The sequence below is a fragment of the Heptranchias perlo genome, unplaced genomic scaffold, assembly GCF_035084215.1.
Source record: "Heptranchias perlo isolate sHepPer1 unplaced genomic scaffold, sHepPer1.hap1 HAP1_SCAFFOLD_143, whole genome shotgun sequence".
Classification (NCBI taxonomy): Eukaryota; Metazoa; Chordata; class Chondrichthyes; order Hexanchiformes; family Hexanchidae; genus Heptranchias; species Heptranchias perlo.
Genome location: NW_027138678.1, coordinates 668,387 through 676,098, shown reverse-complemented (window position 1 = coordinate 676,098; position 7,712 = coordinate 668,387).

Below are 7,712 nucleotides of genomic sequence, written 5' to 3'. Positions count from 1 at the left end.
TTCTGAGAGACAGGATCTACAGGCATTTGGAGAGGCAGGGACTGATTAGGAACAGTCAGCATGGTTTTCTGAGGGGAAAATCATGTCTCACGAATTTGATTGAGTTTTTTGAAGGGGTAACCAAGAAGGTAGATGAGGGCTGTGCAGCAGACGTGGTCTACATGGACTTTAGCAAAGCCTTTGACAAGGTACCGCATGGTAGGTTGTTACATAAGGTTAGATCTCACGGGATCAAAGGTGAGGTAGCCAATTGGATACAAAATTGGATTGACGACAGAAGACAGAGGGTGGTTGTAGAGGGTTGTTTTTCAAACTAGAGGCCTGTGACAAGCGGTGTGCCTCAGGGATCGGTGCTGGGTCCCCTGTTATTTGTTATTTATATTAATGATTTGGATGAGAATTTAGGACGCATGGTTAGTAAGTTTGCAGATGACACCAAGATTGGTGGTGTTAGCGTGGATTTTGGACTGTTGAATTAAAGGCAACGATGAAGTGACTTATGGGTACATGACAGTGGTATTTACCCTAAAACCACATTGAAATGCGCTTTGTGTAGATTAGACTAACCTTAATTAAAGGCTTAAATATAACGCTTGACTACTAATAAAATGGACACTATTAAACAAAATGGATTCTATTAACAAAGGGACACTATTAAATAAAATGGATTCTGTGACTGTGGGAAAGACAGTTGAAACTGTTGAGTTTGTACATTCCAGAACTGGCTTGCAGTCTGAGAATACAATGGATGTTTCATAACGAACTGATAAAAACTATAGCACCAGACTGCATAAAACAAAGGCATGCTGTCTTAAGGTGATAATAGTTGTTCGGACTTAATTGGTTAATGCGTAAGCAGTTTGTTGTTGCTATGCAGACTTAATTGGTTAATGTGTAAACTGTCCGTTGTTGCTGTGCGGACTTAATTGGTTAATGTGTGTAATCAAGATTTATGATGTAAAAGCTACTGAAATCTGTATTTCAAAGGTATAAAAAAGCATGACAACCATTTTAAAGTTGAGAAGTTAGCTGCGTGCATTGTGGAATGTCCAGTCTTCTCCCAAAGCTTTGTCCAATAAACTGCATGTTGAATCTTTAAGTCTGACTCCGAGTGGTGATTTTTTCCCACAACAGTGGCATTGTGGACAGCGAAGAAGGTTATCTAGGATTGCAACGGGATCTTGATAAATTGGGCCAGTGGGCCGATGAATGGCAGATGGAGTTTAATTTAGATAAATGTGAGGTGATGCATTTTGTTCGATTGAATCGGGCCAGGACCTACTCCGTTAATGGTAGGGCGTTGGGGAGAGTTATAGAACAAAGAGATCGAGGAGTACAGGTTCACAGCTCCTTGAAAATGGAGTTAAATGTGGACAGGGTGGTGAAGAAGGCATTCAGTATGCTTGGTTGCATTGGTCAGAACATTGAATACAGGAGTTGGGATGTCTTGTTGAAGTTGTACAAGACATTAGTTAGGCCACACTTGGAATCCTGTGTACAGTTCTGGTCACCCTATTAAAGTATATTCTTAAACTAGAAAGAGTGCAGAAAAGATTCACTAGGATGCTACCGGGACTTGATGGTTTGACTTATAGGGAGAGGTTGGATAGGCTGAGACTTTTTTCCCTGGAGAGTAGGAGGTTGAGGGGTGATCTTATAGAAATCTATAAAATAATGAGGGGCATAGATAAGATGGATAGTCAAAATCTTTTCCCAAAGGTAGGGGAGTCTATAACGAGGGGGCATAGATTTAAGGTGAGAGGGGAGAGTTACAAAAGGGTCCAGAGGGGCAATTTTTTCACTCAAAGGGTGGTGAGTGTCTGGAACGAGCTGCCAGAGGCAGTGGTAGAAGCGGGTACAATTTTGTCTTTTAAAAAGCCTTTGGACAGTTACATGGGTAAGATGGCTATAGAGGGATATGGGCCAAGTGCAGGCAATTGGGACTAGCTTAGTGGTATAAACTGGGCGACATGGACATGTTGGGCCGAAGGGCCTGTTTCCATGTTGTAAACTTCTATGATTCTATGATTCTATAACAACCAGGTGCCCATTCTAATCCCACCTTCCAGCACACGGTCCGTAGCCCTGCAGCACTTTAGGTGCTGGTCCAGGTACTTTTTAAAAGAGTTGAGGGACCCTGCCTCTACCACCAATTCGGACAGCGAATTCTACACACCCACCACCCTCTGGGTAAAAAAGTTTCTCCTCATGTCCTCTCTAATCCTTCCGCCAATCAGCTTAAATCGTCGTCCTCTAGTTATTGAACTCTCCGCTGTGGGAAACAGGTACTTCCTGTCTACTCCATCTGGGTCCCTCAGAATTTTGTGCACCTCAATCAAGTCACCCCTCAGCCTCGTCTGCTCCAGGGAAAACAACCCCAGTCTATCCATTCTCTCCTCGTAGCTGCAATTTTCAAGCCCTGGCAACATTCTTGTAAATCTTCTCTGCACTCTCTCCAGGGCAATTACGTCCTTCCGGTAATGTGGTGACTAGAACTGCGTACAATGCTCCAGCTGTGGCCTTACCAGCGTTTTATACAATTCCATCATTACATCCCTGCTTTTGTATTCTATACCTCTGCTAATAACGGAGAGCATTCCGTCTGCCGTCTTCACAACCTTATCTACCTGTACTGCCACGTTCAGGGACCTGTGCACATGCAATCCAAAGTCTCTCAATCACTCTACCCCTCTCAATATATTCCCGTTTACTGCGTATTCCCTTTTACTGTTTGCCCTCCATAAGTTCATTAACTCACACTTCTCCACGTTGAACTCCATTTGCCACTTTTCTGCCCACTCCACCAACCCATTGATACCTTCTTGGAGTCTCCAGCTATCCTCTTCACTATCAACGACACGGCCAATTTTTGTGTCTTCTGCAAATCTACGAATCATGCCCCCAACATTCAAGTCCAAATCATTAATATATACCACAAACAGCAAGGGACCCAACACTGAGCCCTGTGGCACACCGCTGGAAACGGATTTCCATTCGCAAAGACATCCATCAACTTTTACCCTTTGTTTCCTGCTACTGAGCCAATTTTGGATCCAATTCGCAACATTTCCCTATTTCCCATGTGCTTTTACCTTTCTGACCAGTCTGCCATGTGGGTCCTTGTCAAATGCCTTACTAAAATCAAAGTAGACAACATCCACTGCACTATCCTCATCAATTCTCCTTGTCACTCCCTGAAAAAAAAATCAAATTTGTAAGGCAAGACCAACCCTGAACAAATCCATGCTGACTATCCCTTATTAAACCAAGCCTTTCCAAGTGACAGTTTATCCTATCTCTCAGTATTGATTCTAATAGTTTGCCCACCACCGAGGTGAGACTGACCGGGCTATAATTGTTCGGCCTGTCCCTCGTCGCCTTTTTAAACAATGGTACTATGTTTGTAGTCTTCCAGTCCTCCGGTACCCTCCTGGTATCTAGTGAGGATTGGAAAATGATCCTCAGAGCATCCGCTAATTCCTCCCTGGCTTCCTTCAATAGCTTTGGAAACATTCCATGCGGCCCTGGTGACTTATCAACTTTCCAAGGATTCCAGGCCATCCAATACTTGCTCTCTCCTTAAGTTTACTTTATCCAATTTTTCACACCTCTCCTCTTTAACTACTATGTCCGGATCATCCCTTTCCTTTGTGAATATGCAGACAAAATATTCATTTAAAACCCTACCCACATCTTCTGCTTCTACACACAAGTTACCCCAATCATCTCTGATAGGTCCCAGCTTTTCCTGAGCTATCCTCTTGTTCTTAATGTACTGATAAAACATCTTTGGGGTTTCTTCAATCTTACGATGTAATATTTTTCATGCCCTCTCTTTGCTTTCCTTATTTCCTTTTTTACGTCATCCCTGTACTTTCTATACTCCTCTCGGCATTCTGCAGTATTTAGTTTTCTGTGACAGTCATCAGCTTTCTTTTTCCGCTTTATCTTGCCCCGTATACTTCTAGACCACCAGGGGGCATCTAAATTTGGCCGTGCCAAGATTTTTCATTGAGGGGACGTGTCTGCATTGCACCCGTAGAATTTCACTTTTTAGTGCCTTCCACTGGCTTGCCACTGATTTCTCCTCAAGTAGTTGTGTCCAGTCCACTTCTGCCAAATTACCCCGTAGTTCCGTAAAATTTTCCTTCCCCCAATTTAAAACGTTTACTCCTGATTTAACTCTGTTTTCTGGATGAAAACTCTATGTAAAATAAAACATTTTCAATACAACAATAAGATTACTCGCTGCATTATTTACGATGCAATTTGTTTTTATCCCTTTGCTTCATTGCCTGCAGTTTTTCTGTAGTCAGTGGACTATTTAAGAGGGATCTCTGTTTAACAGGGCTTATCATGGAGATATGAGACTCCCATATATACTAAACACGTCTATTTTCACAGCTCTCATCTCTGATAATGAACCATTATATTATTCCAAGAAGGGCAGCAGACAATTCATTTAATATGGCGCTGTTTGTGTCCTTCAGGTAGACATGACGCACATTATGGTACAAACAAATATAGATATTAATATGTAAGAGAGAGAGAGAGAGAGATGCACACCAGATATGAACAAGTGAATTAATACAATGCAGAGAATGTGTTGATTGATATTTAAAAGAGATTTACAAGCACCGCTCTGAGCAGCAGTTTGGATTTCTTGCCTAATTATTTCGAGGGAAGCTCGATTAAAGATTCTCAGCTACTGCACAACTGCCCTATCCTAAAGAGAAAAGAAAGGGGAAAATGATTAATCACAGAACCAGTGGTGTTGCCTTTAAGATAACGTGTTCAGTGAAGCTTTCCTTCCCTCTTTTTCATAAACTACTCTGAACAATGACCCATAGTCCCATTTGCTCATCACAAATGCAATCAATCCCTCTTCTCTCCTTTCGGAAACTTAAGTGATATTTTAAATCCGATGCCCGATGTTAATACAGATCATGTTAACACAGATCACGTTCATTCAATTGCAGTGGAAGGGTTAAATCTCCAAACACAAGGCGCATTAATGAATGTCAAGATCTCAGCAGTATAATATATCTCCAGGCTAACTGGCCTGTAACCACTTCCCTGTTTGCAACATTCTATCTGATAACGGTTCTGTTCTACTCCCTGCTGTTCGCGCAATTAACCGACTGGGGAAACAACAGACACGCATTCAATCATTCCAGAGAGAACATTTGATGGTCATTGGGACGAAACAGGGCTGGGTGTGCATTTGTCGTGTCCTGATTGGATGCCAGATCGCAGCAGATTGGTCCATCCGATTTTAACCTTTATTCCCTTTCTTGTGGTTTTGATGCAACTGATTGGCTTGCTGGGCCACTGCAGTTGGCATTTAAGAATCAACTACATCGGCGTAAGACTGGAGTCACAAATAGGCCACACGGGGCAAGGACAGAAGATTTCCTTCCATAAAGGACATTCGGCTATCCTGGCTCCTTTAGCAAAAGATTACCCACTTGTCAGGGTCAGGGAATGTACGTTCAAAGCAGTGACAAACTAAGAACTCACCTCAGAGAACATTACAGAGGAACAGCAGCAAAGAAACAGGCCATTCGACCCAACTGGTCCATGCCTGTGTCTGTGCCCCACACGAGCCTCCTCCCTCCCTGCTTCATCTCACCCAATCAGCGTATCCGTCTATTCCGTTCTCTCTCATGTACTGATTAACCCGCCCCCCAACCACATCCCCTCCCCGCCCTTAAGTGCATAAATATATTCGTTGAAGTTGCGGAACAGGTTGAGAAAGTGGTTAAAAAAGCATACGGGGTCCTGGGCTTTATAAATAGAGGCACACAGCACAAATGCAAGGAAGTCATGATGAACCTTTATAAAACATTGGTTCGGCCTCAGCTGGACTATTGTATCCAGTTCTGGGCACCGCACTTTAGGAAAGATGTGAAGGCCTTAGAGAGGGTGCAGAGGAGATTTACTAGAATGATTCCAGGGATGAGGGACTTCAGTTACGTGGATGGACTGGAGAAGCTGGGGTTGTTCTCCTTGGAACAGAGACGGTTGAGACGAGATTTGACAGAGGTTTTCAAAATCATGAAAGGTCTAGATAGAGCAGATAGAGAGAGACTGTTCCCATTGGTGGAAGGGTCAAGAACCAGAGGGCATAGATTTAAGGTGATTGGCGAAAGAACCAAAGGTGACATGAGGAAATTTTTTTTTACAAAGCCAGTGGTTAGGATCTTGAATTCAGTGCCCGAGGGTTGTACCAGTAGCAAATCCAATCATGGCCTCCAAAAGGGAACTGGATAAGTACTTGAAACGAAAAAATATGCATGGCTACGGGGATCGAGCTTGGGAATGTGTCCAGCTGCATTGCTCGTGCGTCGAGCTGGTACGGACTCGATGGGCCGAATGGCCTCCTTCAGTGCTGTTATCTTTATATGATTGTATGAGTCAATGCTCATGATCTCATTCACCATTACTAGGAACGGCGTAGGTCATCTTGTGTTCAACTCAATCAATCATGATTTGATCACTTACTCTGTTGTATAATATTCGACAGCCCATAATTGTAAAACTGAAAGTGAGTTTTGTGCTGAACTTTTCAAACCCAGAAGCAGTCACTGTTACATACGCATAATCTTAGAAAGACTGAACGTGACACATAATTCACCCCGAAGCAAAAGTAATTTATTTGTGCAATGTTGAGATATCGCAGGCACAGCTAAGATTATACATATTAAGACAGACTCAACTATTATAATTTAACTGGTACAGTTACATAAAGGCCACACCGGGTAAGGACGGAAGGTTTCTTACTTTCTTAAGATAACCTAAATTGAGCTGTGCGATGGATAAACATTTTAACCGTAAATCTAAGTCAAAAGTCGAATGGAAACACCATTTGCAATCTGTGTTCTTCCAGGACAATGAAGTGTCTGTTCATTCCATAGAAACGATTTGGAATCATTCTGCTCCTTTCAACTCCTAAGGGGTGTCCCATAGTGCTGCACAACCAAGGCAGTAATTTCTCAAATGCAGTCACTTTTGTGACATAGGGAATCACAGCAGCCAATTTGCGAACAAGAAGGACACACAAACAGCAATCAAAAAATAAGAAAGAAAAAACTTGCATTTATTTAGCGCCTTTCACGACCTCAGACCGTACCAAGTCGCTTTACAGCCAACAAAGCGATTTGGAAATGCAGTCACTCTTGTAATGTAGGGAACGCAGCAGCTAAGTTGCCCACAGCAAGGTGCCACAAACAGCAATTTAATCTTGACTACATAACCTATTTTCGTGATGTTGTTTGAGGGTCAAATATTGTGCTGGGTACTGGGGAGAGCTGCCCTGATCTTCTTCGAAATAGTGCCATGGGAGATTGTCCGTCTACCTGAGCGGGCAGCTTGGTTTATTGTCTCATCCGAAAGGTGGTACCTCCATCATTTTAGCATCTATTCAGTACTGCACTGGAGTGTAATCCTAGGTTTTGTCCTCAAATCTCTGGAGTGGGTCTATGACACACTACCATCTGACTCAGTGTTGAGAGTGTTATCACTGAGCCACGGCGGACACCAAAATCGGATAAATGACCAGATAATTTGCTTTAATGTTGCTGGTTGAGGCATAAATATTGGTCAGGATACCCAGAGTACTCCCCTGCTCTATTTAGAATACTGCGAGGGGATCATCTACGTATTTGTGAGGGAGTGGACAGGACTTCGATTTAATGTCTCCTCTGAAAGAC